General features: G+C 43.0%; 1 pseudogene across 1 annotated transcript; it reads right to left on the bottom strand.

The window, feature by feature from the left end:
- Nucleotides 1-1,772: 1,772 nt before the first annotated feature.
- Nucleotides 1,773-12,073, bottom strand: LOC144492803 (interferon-inducible GTPase 5-like; annotated as a pseudogene). Its single transcript, XR_013497637.1, has 3 exons — nt 11,951-12,073; nt 6,421-6,580; nt 1,773-5,742 (listed from the first exon to the last, which is right to left on the bottom strand). The product of XR_013497637.1 is annotated as an interferon-inducible GTPase 5-like (transcript).
- Nucleotides 12,074-14,235: the final 2,162 nt, after the last annotated feature.

Here is a 14,235-nt window from a genome sequence, read left to right as displayed (position 1 = left end):
TTTCTATAGTCTGAATAATGAACCCATTCTCATGCATTTCCACAGAAGAGGGCCCAGAATGTCAGGGAGAGGGTACAGATCGGTGGCAGTGCCCCCTGATTGTCATTCTAATAACCATGGAGGAAGAGATGCTGCAGTTGGCTGGCTACCAGGGAGACCGCTCCATCACTGATGGTGAGGCTGGAGCACCCCACGGAGGAAGATGAGTCCCTCCAATAATGAGCCGAGTGGGGATCAATTGGAAGTTACAAATGACAGTAACAAACAGGTGCCTAAGCTGCAGGCTCTGTGGACTCACATCGGAATGGTCAGCGCAGCGACAGGCAGCTATTATCTCCAGGGTCATATCCCAACTCTGAGGAGGAGGAAGAGATGGAGGGCGGTTCTCAGAGGGTGCACCATCCCACTCTTACTCGACACTCTCCACCAGCTCAAATACTGTCACCTCAGAGGGTATGAGGCGAGTTACAGAATTAGGGTCATCACCCGGTTTAAGCACTGTACGAATGTCAGAGCAGCAGTCTGCCCTCTGACCCTCAGAGGATTGTGGGAGACTTGACCAATGTGATCCCCAGGCTGATGATGAAGCTCTAGAGCTGTGACAAAAGAGAAAGCGCTCGGGGCTCTGCAGAACCCCCCCTCCCTCCCCCACCCCGCCCCAATCCCGTATGTGACAGGATCTGGTGGAGTTTCCAGAAAAAGTGATTGGCTGCAGTGAGTGCGGAATGTGGAGCTTTGGTTCACTCGGTTGCTGATGTGCTGGAATTCAGGAGAAGCTCTCATTATGAGAGCCTCCCTGGCATTTATATCTTGCGGCCTTCCAAGTGGAAGGGGAAGCAATCAAACAGGGCTGCTTTATCCCAGATGGTGTTGAGCTTCCTGATTGTTATTTGAGCTGCACTCAGCCAGGCAAGTGGAGAATATTCCATCACACATATGCCTTGTAGATGGTGGACAGGCTTTGGGGAATCAGGAGGTGAGATACTAACAGCAGGATTATTAGCCATTGTGCATAAAATACTTGCAATTAAATTTTGAAGAACCTTATTTGGTTTTTCATTGGACCTTCTCGAATGGTGAACAAAGTTAACATCTAACTTGCTGTCCATTGCACACAGATTGTTGTTCAGATGTGACATCAATGACCAAACTTAACGTCATCCAATTCCATTTTACAGCCCCTTCCCCCACCACAAGTACATTCCCAGTCCAGAGCTTGAAGTTACACACTTTCCTCAAACAAACATGTCCAAGTCACCTTCTCATGAACCTTCATGTTCAATTCGTCCAGCATTTTCCATGGTCCGGTGACACAGTGGTTAGCACTGCTGCCTCACACCGCCAGGGACCCGGGATCAATTCCGGCCTTGGGTGTGGAGTTTGCATGTTCTCCCCGTGTTTGCGTGGGTTTCATCTCGGAGTTCCGGTTTCCTCCCACAGTCCAAAGATGTGCGGGTCAGGTGGATTGGCCATGCTAAATTGCTCCTTAGTGTTCAAAGAGGTGTAATTTAGGTGGATTAATGGTAGCCATGGTAAATGCGCAAAGTGTGGGATAATCTTTCGCAGAGTCGATGCAGACTCAATGGGCCAAAAGTCCTCCTTCTGCACTGTGGGGATTCTATGTTTTTATGGTTTTCTAATCTTGCTTCAATGCAGCTAGTGAAAAACAATATCCAGTACAATCCTCAAGATGAAATGTTCAGCATTTATTGCATCAGTACATGGTGTGTGGCATGAGTTAGTACAGTATTGTCAACAGTAATATTGTGGAATCTCATTTAATACAGAATTTTCCACACACCTGTTTTCTAAAGCAGTGGCTTACAATACAGTTCACCTGAGCAAAAACAAATCATGTCCATGTTTAGAATGTTACAATTAAATTGTTCATTACTTTCACTTGATTAGATTACCATCAGTCCTGAAAATTACCGACAAGCATAAGTTCGCAATTAATACAGCAGAATGTCTTTAATTAATGTCAAACAATTGCCAGTTATTGGCTGGAATTTTCTGACCTTATCCACGGCTGTGATTCTCCAGGCCCGCTGCAGTGAATGGAGTTTTGGCTGAGCACCAAATTCTCCGTTCTCGTTGGCTGTGGGGGAGGGGCGAACGAGATCAGGGAATTCTGGCCATTCTCATCAATGAACAAGAAATGATACAAATGGATCAATGTCAATGAAATTCAGTTGAACCAAGACAACTGCAATAGAGATCAAGAAGACAATATTTCACATCAGTAACATCAATCCATTGTTGATATCGGTGACATTGCAGCATATGAGGTTCCAGTGAGTTGGTGTAACACACTCCCACACTTCTCCTCCCGCAGTAACTGCTCTTTCTGCTGCTATTTCAGATCACTTTCCTCTTCCTCTTTCCAGCCAGCTGGAACTATTGTGTCGGCCATCATTCTGACAGTGAGTTTCACTCACTCTCTTGATCAATGTGTTGTCCACATAACGATGGGTGTCAGTGATGGCATCATTGCATGTCTGAAAGGTAGCGGCTGCTTTGGAGGATAGAGACACAAACCTCAATCAAAGAGTTTATGACTAATCAGAGCCTCATAGGGCATTGTTCCTCAATGGAGTTGAAGTGAATATGTAATGTTGTTCAGCATTGGCTGGAGGTTATTGATTATTACTGTGGTACAACCCCCCCCCCTCACACCATCCGCCCCCCCACCCTGCTCATGAATCTCAGTCCACCATCTCTAAGATCTGCTCCTCTGCAATCAGTCACTGAAGATCAAGCACCAATTTTGTTTGCTGTCAAAGAGTACAGTAAATTTTGTGTTTATCCGGCATTTTACCAAGCCGAATTCTCTACTAACCAGAATTGCTGATGTTCCCCTAATACTCGTTGTCACTTTACCAACCGGAAGAAATTAGAAAGTTCTCCCATACATGTATATTACATGATTTTATATTTTAATTTTTGTTTGAATGTACAGTTGAAGGTTTGAAGTAAAAGAATAATGTTCTTTACTTTAGGAGCACTCACATATTCATTCATGTTACAAGTATTGTGCTGTCTTCCATTGGTAAAAGGATCTCCCATTGACTGGAATTTTTGCCTGACTAGCAAACCCATTTCTCAGGTATGCTGGAAGCAATGAAGAGTGATATTGGACTCGAAATGTTAACTGCGTTTCCCTCTCCACAGATGCTGCCAGGCCTGCTGAGTTCATTCAACATTTCTGTTTTTCAGATTTCCAACATCTGTAGTTTTTAGTGAAAATCATTGCTTTTCTCAGCAATACTCAAAATACTTCATAAAAGGAATGTTCATAATTAACATATTTCCTCTCATTCCCATTCCCAGAGGTTTTCCTGTTCATGGTTCTCAGCTCTTCACCAGGTTAGGATGATGGACAGTCTGCATGAAGGACGGTCAGTGTGAGGGATGTTGTGTGTGAGGGATGTGTGTGAGGGACATTGTGTGAGGGACGGTTTTTGTAAGGGACAGTCTGTGTGAGGGATTGTCTGTGTGAGGGATGGTAAGGATGATTCTATATGCTGGGTGGTGTCTCTATGACAGGGAATCTATGTTCTCACTGCTGACTACAGTCTGATGCTGGCCCCTCTTCTTTACTGTCCCATTCTCGGAATCTGCTGCTTCTCGGACAGAACAAGATCATTGGACTTGTCGAGAATTTATCCCTTTTCAGACAGACACTGTTTGCTGCAGCAATGGTTCTAAAACCAGGACTGAGAGAGATGTTCAGTGAAAGTGGATAATGGTTTAATAACATTGGAAAATTGGCTTCCTCTTAATAATCTCTATATTGTGTTCAGTGTGTGCCGGAAGAAAGACTGCATTGTTAACCTCATCACTGTTGGGTACAGAATTTGGCAATAAACGAGGCTGGAAAAAATGACCAAATAAATTATCAAAAGGTGAACAAAAATATATAATCCCAGTGCTTTTGACTCCACTCTAGACCCAGGATCATCCAATTCAGTAATGATGCTGTTATGAATCAATCAGGAACATTGCAGAGAAGGGGCTGGACATTGGGACTGAATCCATCACTATCAATGAAGAACACAGGCATTTCTAACACAGGCACAATGGGCTGAATGGCCACTCCTGTGCTGTCTGATTCTATAATTCTTGGAACAGGGCAAATTTCCGGGTTATTGTGTTTAATGAAGGGAATTGTATGGATGTAGTGAGTTTCTGATGTTGGGTGGATTCCTTTAAAATTTACGGGCGGGATTTTCCGGCCGCGCTTGCCCCAAAACCAGAAAATCCCACCCGCGGTCAACGGACCTTTCCATGGTCCGCCCCTTACCCGCTACGATTCCTGTCGCAGGTGGAACGGGAAAATTTGTCCCCACAGCTTTTGGTTTCTCTCCTTAGATAACACCCAGACAAAATCTTTCACTGAACACTGTAGCATGGAAATAATTTGTTAAAATGGGTCAGTAAAAGGGAATATGGAAGAAGAGTTTGCAATGTCCAGTGTTAGACCCCTTTAATATATCAGCTACAGCACTGATTCATTGAATTGATGTTTGCTCTGGATCATTTTCACCCGTCCCAAATGCAGCTTTCACCACTCTCCGTGCATTCTCTGTGAGATCATCCAGTGCTCCACACAGCAACTTGTAGGTCATAAGAAATGATGATCCTGCTCCAAAGATGGATCCTACAACTGGGATGATGTCAAGTGCAAGCTCAAGACCAGATATGACGACAGCAGCGGATCCCCATGCTAATCTGTTTATTATATCTGGAGTTATTTCACCCACCAGGGGAGTTTTCACCACAGCTTTCAGTTCTTCCACAGGTTTCCCTGCCTTATTGGCCAGTCTTTGAAGGGAGGCATCATCCAGACCCAGACATTTACGGAAATGTATTATTCCTCCAATCAGGATCCCAATATCACAACCAAGGGAGACTCCAGGAACTGGCACTGCTCCCAATATTCCAGAAAGTGATGCCAACATCCAAACTCGCTTCTTTAGCTCTTTCTTCTTCTTCTCCACAATTTCCAAGGTTAGGTTGGGAAGGGCCAGTATGTACACACTTCTCTTTATACTGGGAAGATCATCTTCAAGAACTTCATTTAACAGTTTAAAATCATACAGATGCAGGTCAAAGTTTGAAATCAGGAAAACACGGGGTGATGGGATCCCTGTCTCTTGCAATTTCCTGACACAGTAACTCCTGATCTTTCCCAGTACTTTCTATTCATTAAATTCCCTCCTTTCCCTTTTCATTGATTCAAGGTCATGATCAATTTTAGATCGAACAAAGTAGAAATTCTTCCCCAGCCGTTTAATCTCTCGAGCGAGTTTTACATCATTTTCTGTGAATCGACACTCTGAGATAATGATGAAGAAATCGTATTTTTTAAATTTCATTTTATTGAGGTATTTATTCGCTGGGAATTTCGTTGTTCCCATTCCTGGCAGATCCCATAAAATAACATTTGGCAAACAGGGATGCTTGTATTCAGTTGGCTCCAGTGTGATTTCTTTGATATCAACCTCAGCACCGTCCTCGTCACTGCTTCGGAGTCCTCTCATCACATTGATGAAGCTGGATTTCCCTGCGCCTGCTTTTCCTGTCACTGCGATGTTCAGCTCTGTGCTGTCCAGGTCAATAATTTTTTTCTGTATCAGCGGTGTTACCTTTTCCACCCCACCCGATTCATAATAAGATTTCGGATTCTTGAGTTCATCCTCACTGCACAATAAAGTGTTTGAAGCTTCAGCACTTTGACCTCTGAAAGGAAACATTTTTTTACATGATTTGCACCAATTGAAAATAACTCCTATTTACAACACATTGTCACATCATCAGAGCCTCCTTACACATCTCATTAAATCCTTTTGAAAAACAAGCACAATTGTCACGTAGCTTTTTAAGACAGCTAATTTATGATCAGCAAAATCCCAGAGTGAGCTATTGGATGAATGAACAGTTAAGTTGTCTTTGCGTGAAAGTAACCTTGCCCCTTATAAATTATGGACCCTTTCAATTTTGATCCTGAGGTGCCCCAGCTGGGGGCAATCATCTCCTGTTTCTCCAGACAGCAGCAACTACAGACTCATCTCCCAGCCCAAATTCCTCTTCACCACTCTGTGAATCACCTCAGCCTGCCCTCAGTCTGACTGAGGCCTCCCCAATGGTGTCTCTCCCTTACTGTTTGTGAGGCTCAGATGCATTGATAGGACTTGTGCAATGAGGGTTGGTTGAAGTCCAAACTAAGGGCCCTGGTTCTTGAGGCTTCACCTCCTCTGCTGAAGGGCTGAAGAAGAGGAGAGGTACATGACCTGTAGAATTGCTCACGACATTCTCATTAAAGTGCTGACATTGAGCAATGGCAATGCTTTGCAATGACAAGTTGTGATGTAACTAAAGGAACTAAAGAGACACAATATGAAGAGTTTCTTGACCAACCTGGAGCTGGCTCCTCCCATCCTGCTTCTCTTTCTCTCGCTGCTTTCCCTGTGTGAGTGTTCACTGATTCCAGAGCTTCCTCCACAAAAAGGGCGAGAGGGCAGAGGCTTGTGGCTCCTCCCCCGATGTCATTTCTTTACCGTTGGTTGTGTTGGGTTTTCTTCTTTGAGATGAAAGTAGAGAGTGTGAGTCGCAGCACTTTATTTACCATCAGATAAAGGATAAGACTGGTGTGAGGAATCATCTTTAATCAGGCTGTGAACAAGAGTAAACTCCAAAATTCCTAATGGAGCTTTTCCCACCTTCACTAATTCAGAGTGTGAGGGAAGGAATAGGATGTGAAAACTCTTGTATTTCCCCCTCAATAGTTCAGGGAAGTAGCACTGGAAGTGGATCACAGAGAGGGTAAGCTGAGTGGAAATGGGAAATGTGGGGGCAGATTTTGCTGTACAAATGTTTGGCTGAATAATAGTCACCATAATTAATGTGCAAATTGGCCAGTATCCTGTGGCGGGGTAGCTATTCCATTGCAAATTGTCCCAAGTTGTTCCTGATATACACTATTAGTCTCATGAAAATGGCATCTCATGCTTCATCCCCCATGATCTTCATGGATTTGCTACATTCATTGCCCATTAATCAAATTACAATTGAAATCAGGAACTGGCTAATAGAGAAACATAGAAAAACTACAGCACAAACAGGCCCTTCGGCCCACAAGTTGTGCCGAACACATCCCTACCTTCTCGACCTACCTATAACCCTCCATCCTATTAAGCTCCATGTACTCATCCAGGAGTCTCTTAAAAGACCCTATTGAGTTCGCCTCCACCACCACTGACGGCAGCCGATTCCACTCGCCCACCACCCTCTGTGTGAAAAACTTACCCCTAACATCTCCCCTATACCTACCCCCCAGCACCTTAAACCTGTGTCCTCTTGTAGCAGACATTTCCACCCTGGGAAAAAGCCTCTGAGAGTCCACCCGATCTATGCCTCTCAACATCTTATACACCTCTATTAGGTCTCCTCTCATCCTTCGTCTCTCCAAGGAGAAAAGTCCGAGCTCCCTCAGCCTATCCTCATAAGGCATGCCACTCAATCCAGGCAACATCCTTGTAAATCTCCTCTGCACCCTTTCAATCTTTTCCACATCCTTCCTATCGTGAGGCGACCAGAACTGAGCACAGTACTCCAAGTGGGGTCTGACAAGGGTCTTATATAGCTGCATCATTAGCCCCGGACTCCTAAACTCAATCCCTCGATTGATAAAGGCCAACACACCATACGCCTTCTTAACCACCTCCTCCACCTGCGGGGCCGATTTTAGAGTCCTATGGACCCGGACCCCAAGATCCTTCTGATCCTCTACAGTACTAAGAGTCTTTCCATTTATATTGTACTCCTAATTTAGCTAATTTGCTAAATACTCATTCGTCTTCACAAGAGAGAATCAAGTACCAGAAATAGGATGAAAATTAAAAGGGAAAATTTTTTTAAAATCAAGGGAAGAACTTTATGGCTTCATGGAAATTTTTAAAAATGGTAATAGAAAAATAATGGTACAAAAGACAGACAATGCTCCAGGACCTGATAGACTCCACCCGAGTGGAGTGAGATTTGTGCACCTGAGAATTGTGATGGAGGGAAGTTTCAATTACTACACTTACTCAATTTAATGTATGCAATTTCTCATATTTATACTTTATATTTCTGTGTCAATTTGTACTGTATTATACTGAATCTTTATCTGTGTTCTGCCAGTACTTCCAGCATTGGTATTCTCTGTGTTTGTAACTGAAATAGCAAAGTAGATAAGTTGAGGAAATAGGTTCGAGGAAGGGAGGGATAAAGTTGGGGCATTATTAAAGGGAAAGTAGGGGCAACTTTAAACAGGGTTGGGACGCAAATGAGCAGTCAAACGACTGAATGTATAATTTGCAGGTTGATAAAAGGGACGAGGCTTTATGTTTTTTTGTTCATGGGATGTGGCTTTGGACCTCACTGGCTGGGTCAGTATTTGTTGTCCCTTTCTAAGGGCACGTAGGAGTCAAGAGGTCTGGAGTCACAGGTAGGTCAGACCAGTTAAGGATGACAGATTTCCTACCCTAAAGGGCATTAGTGAATCAGATGGGTTTTTATGACAATATGACAATGATGGTCATCATCAGACTTTTAATTCCAGATTTTTATTGAAGTCAAATTTTACCATCTGCCCTAGTGGGATTTGAACCCAGGTCCCCAGAACATTACACTGGATCTCTGGATTACTAGACTAGCAATAACACCACGACGCCACTTCCTCCCAGTATTTCCCACCGCCCTCTGAAACAGAAGAAATGTCAACTCTTGATCCTAATGAAATGAAGAATGGCTTCAATATGAGCTGTGTTCCACTCCACCTTGATGGTAACATTAGGTTCGAGATGGTGTTGAGTATTATGAGGTTTTCACTTGAACACAATAATATTCAGATTGTGTCACTGAAGTGGGAGCCTATCTACTTAAAACAACAGATTAAACAACTAGCTAAGGTACTTTATGGATTTTGACAGAATGATTCTAACTGGGATGAAAAATATGCCCTCATTGTCTGACAGTAACAATTCTGGATCTTTCACCTCTCAGAATTCTCTTGCTAGTTCAGATAGCTTTGGCCTGCTTCTTGAGTTGGATAAAACTCAATATTGATATTCACTGGAAATAGTGAGGGAAAGATCAGGAGGACATTGTTTGGGGTAATAGAGATTGATAGACTTTTGGAATGTTTGGGGAGTCAAAGGATAGGACAGAAAAATGAGTTGAAGTCAAAGACCAGCCATGATATTGAATGACAGAGCAGGTTTAAGGGGCCGAATGGTCTACTCCTATTACTTGTGATAAGTTCTAAGAAACCTAGGTCACCTCGTCCACCTTCACTGTTAGAAAACAGCCACAACCTGTTCAATCTTTTCTGCTCCGTGTTTAGAATCCATAGAATCCCTACAGTGCAGAAAGAGGCCATTCGATCCATTGAGTAGAGTGTGTGAAAATGTGAAGTTGTTCATTTTGGAAGGAAGAAGAAAACAGAATATTATTTAAATGGAGAAAAGCTGTGCAAAGCTGCATCACAAAGGAACCTGGGGGTATTGGTGCAGGAAACACAGAAAGCTAGCACACACGAGCAGCAGGTCATCAGGAAGGCAAAATACTGCAGATGCTGGAATCCAAAACAAAAGCAGAAAATGCTGGAAAATCTCAGCAGGTCTGACAGCATCTGTGAAGAGAGAATAGAACCAACATTTTGAGTCAGGATAACCCTTCGTCAGAGCTGGGTCATCCTGACTCAAAACATTAGCTCTATTCTCCCTCCACAGATGCTGTCAGACCTGCTGAGATTTTACAGCATTTTCTGTTTTGAGGCTAATGGAATGTTGGCCCTTATTTCAAGGGGATTGGACTATAAGATTTGGTACTCTACAAGGTACTGATGAGACCACGCCTGGAGTACAATGTGCAGTTTTGGTATCTTTATTTAATGAAAGATATTTCATTGGAGGTAGTTCAGAGAAGGTTCGCTAGGATGATCCCTGGTATGGAGGGATTGTCTTATGAGCAAAGGTTACACAAGTTTGGACTCTACTCACTGGAATTTAGAAGAATGAGAGATAATCTCATTGAAACACACTGGATTCTTAAGGGGCTTGACAGGGTAAATGCTGAAGGGATGTTTCCCCTCGTGAAAGAGACGAGGAGCAGAAAACCCAGTCTCAGAATAAAGGGATGACAATTTGAGACTGAGTTGAGGAGGAATTTCTTCTCTCAAGGGGTTGTGAGTCTTTGGAACTCCTTGCCACAGAGAGTTGTGGGGGGCAGAGTCCTTTGGGTGAATTTTACCATCCTACCCACCACGGGAATCAGAGCGGGTGAGGGGCAGACCATGGAAAGGTCTGTTGACCATGGGTGGGATTTTTCAGTTTCAGGGTGAGTGAGGCCAGAAAATCCTGCCCATTGTGTGTATTTAAGGCTGAGACAGATAGAGTTTTATGGGGAAAAGGCAGGAAAGTGGACATGAGGAATGTTGGATTAGCCATGATCCTATTATATGGCAGAGCAGGCTCGAGGGGCCTAACTGCCTCCTCCTGCTCCTATTTCTTATGGTCTTATGGTAACAAAAATATTGAAATGTTTGTTATGTTCTCATTACTGAATTGAAGCACCTCAAGTGTGCATCTTGATCTCTGGAGAAAATTCTGAGTATCATTGCACTTTCTTGCTATGACAATTTGAAATGTTTTCTAACGTCACTTTCAGATATTTTATGAATAAAGTATATTGTTTGTAATCGTAATAAAAGGACAGTTGGATGAGACCTGGGAAGAATGGGCAGTATCAGTGATTTGCTGTGGCCCTTTTGACTGTGTGGCCAGAGGCAGCAGAGGGTCTGTTATTCAGTAACTTTGTTATCCATGAAAGCAAGTCAGTGGCCATTTTAAAACCGCTGAAAACAAATGTGTTCTTTTAAAAAGCTGGCAAAGTGTTAAACACAGTAAGAAGTTTAACAACACCAGGTTAAAGTCCAACAGGTTTATTTGGTAGCAAAAGCCAGAAGCTTTCGGAGCCTGAAGCCCCTTCCTCAGGTGAGTGGGAATTCTGTTCACAAACAGGGCATATCAAGACACAAACTCAATTTACAGAATAATGGTTGGAATGCGAATACTTACAGCTAATCAAGTCTTTAAGATACAAATAATGTGAGTGGAGAGAGCATCAAGACAGGCGAAAGAGATGTGTATTGTCTCAATACACTCAAGATAAGACAAGTCTCAAGACAATACACATCTCTTTACCCTGTCTTGATGCTCCCTCCACTCACATTGTTTGTATCTTAAAGACTCGATTAGTTGTAAGTATTCACATTCCAACCATTATTCTGTAAATTGAGTTTGTGTCTTGATATGCCCTGTTTGTGAACAGAATTCCCACTCACCTGAGGAGGGGGCTTCAGGCTCCGAAAGCTTGTTACTTTTGCTACCAAATAAACCTGTTGGACTTTAACCTGGTGTTGTCAAACTTCTTACTGTGTTTACCCGAGTCCAACGCCGGCATCTCCACAAAGTCTTAAACATCCATGCAATAATATCGAACAAAGTACTTCCTTCTTCCAAACTTTTCATCAGCTCTGCAGAGTAACAAAACATGAGCTGATCTGCCCACATCGCAACCACCGAAAACGGAGAGAGTTGCTGGGCTCCTCTATTCACTAACAACATTGAGATTGAGCTTTATCTATCTCTACATCCTGTTTCTGTATCGTCTCCACTCCCCAACCTGATAAACACGCGGCTCGTCATTTCCTGCACTGTTTGTAAGTTTCATTTTGGCTTGCCGTCCTGAATCCTGAATATAAAACTTGCTTTTCAGCAACTTTTGAATTTTGAACACAACCAGAGCTTGCAAGGAAAGGGAAACCTAATAGAGTGAAACACGCGCGACTACAATCTTTAAAGTTGTGCTGGAATTCTCTTCAACCCTGTTGAATATAATTCACCCTGAATTTTGACCACCGCGCTGTGTTTCAATGTCTTGATTGTGGCTCCCTGGCGAAAGGAGAGTGTTGATCAGTGAAGTTGTCCCGCTGTAAACATCTCAGTCCAAAGTGAGTGCTTCCGTGTTGCATTCGCGCTGGGAATACAGTCACAATGAATAGATAAATTAACAGCTTTTCAACAAGTCATTGGGTAGATTCCTGAACACTATCCAATGACAATCAAAACCCTAGAAGATCACTTGTTACTAGGGAGAATTTGCTTTTCCATTTTCCAGATTGTAAGTATGAATCACAAAAGGTGCTCACTCACTCACTCAATAGTTGGAAAACTGGATGCTCTGAGTCTGAATTTCAGATAGTTGCTCTCGCTAGGTGGAACAGATAGATGGGTTCAAACATTTCCAACCCCCCAAAAAGATTGTGTTCTGCTTAAAAAATATCCTCCATTCATTTCCTTCATCCCTTCAGGTTTTACTTTGCTGGATTCCAAACACTGAATAGCATCTGGCTATCACTCAAGCTGACAATATATAAATAATTTCCAGCTAATATTCTCCACTAAACACAACCCAGAACATTACAGTTTCATATGACACGTTGCTGTTCAAAGGGCTACACATGAGCACTCCTGTCCCTTAATAATATTCAATGACTCCATCTCCAATCCTTCAAAGTCGCACAACACTCTGAGAAAAACAAATTCTCCTAATCTCTGTCCTAAAAGGGCGACCCCTAATTTTAAAACAATCTCCCCCCATTCTGGACTTACCCACAAGAGGACGCATCATTTCACCATCTAATTGTCAAGACTGTTCAGTATCTTATATACTTCAACCCCCAAGTCACCCCTCACACTTCTGGTCTCCAGTGGAAACAAGTCCAGTCTGTCCAACCTATCCTCATACGGCATCACATTTATTCCAGACATCAATCTAATAAACATCCTCCAGTGCATTTACATCCTTAAATAAGGAGACCAAATTGCACATATTTGAGATATTGGGCAGAATTTTCCTCCCCTTTCATGGCTTGTTTTGCGGCAGGAGGAAGCAATGTGCCACTCACTGGCGGCGGGATCTTATGGTCCCGCCATTGTCAACGGGGTTTCCCATTGAACACACCCTCATCACCGGGAAACCAACGGCAGGGGTGCGCCATCGATGGGAGTGTAACATCCCACCGGCGTGAAAGGCAGCAAGATTTCAGCAGTGGTCTCACCAATGCCCTATATAACTGAAGCATAACATTCGTATTTTTATGTATAATTCCTCTCATAATGTAGGATAACATTGTTGATTACATGCTGCACCTGCATATGAACATTTTGTGTCTCATGCAACAAGAGCACTTAGTTCCTTCTGCACCTTGGAATTCATGGAGTTTCATAGAATTCTTACAGTGCAGAAGGAGGCCATTCAGCCCATCGAGTCTGCACCGACCACAATCCTACCCAGCCGCTTTCCCCATTACCCCACGTATTTACCCTGCTAGTCCCCCTGACACTAAGTGGCAATTTAACATGGCCAATCAACCTAACCTGCATATCTTTGGAATGTGGGAGGAAACGAAAGCACCCGGAGGAAACCCACACAGGCACGGGGAGAATGTTCAAACTCCACACAGACAGTGACTCAAGCCAGGAATCGAACCCAGGTCCCTGGTGCTGTGAGGCAGCAGTGCTAACCATTGTGCCATCGTGTAGCCATGCTGCAGCTGTTCTCCAGATGTGGTGGCCAGGACATGATTATATTACCTCAGAATATAATCGCATTCCAGTGGATGCAATAATCACAAAAATCTATATGGCTGTAGTTGAGTGTGTATGTTTTTTGGGTATCTCTCCTGGCAACGTTTTCTTGGAAAAGTAGGCTCTTTAAGGGTACAGAGATTATTGAACCAGGCAGGAAGAGTATTTCTTTCCTGACAATATCTACTCCTCTCCAAGAATTTTGACAAAAGTAAAGAACATCATGAACAATGAGAATCTCCCCCTGTCTCAGTTTTACTGTTGGATGTGTTCAGGAAAGAGGCTACAATCTCTCAGAAGCAGGACAAATCAGTTCCTCAACTAACTGTGCCATTCTCTATAAGAACATTTTACAGCCGGTTGCTAAACGGATATAATCATAATGGGACTCACTGACTCATTATTTTAATGCATTGGAATAATTTTTCAATACATTTTAATTCAAGTTTGATCTCTGTTTTGGATCATTTTTCTTTTTGTTATTATTTATTTTGATGTAATTTTTGAATGAACAAGCAATGCGCCTGAAGTAAATTTC

Source organism: Mustelus asterias, chromosome 4, assembly GCF_964213995.1.
Source record: "Mustelus asterias chromosome 4, sMusAst1.hap1.1, whole genome shotgun sequence".
Lineage (NCBI taxonomy): Eukaryota > Metazoa > Chordata > Chondrichthyes > Carcharhiniformes > Triakidae > Mustelus > Mustelus asterias.
Note: the sequence above shows the minus strand (reverse complement) of the source record. Positions and strands in the feature narration are given on the sequence as shown.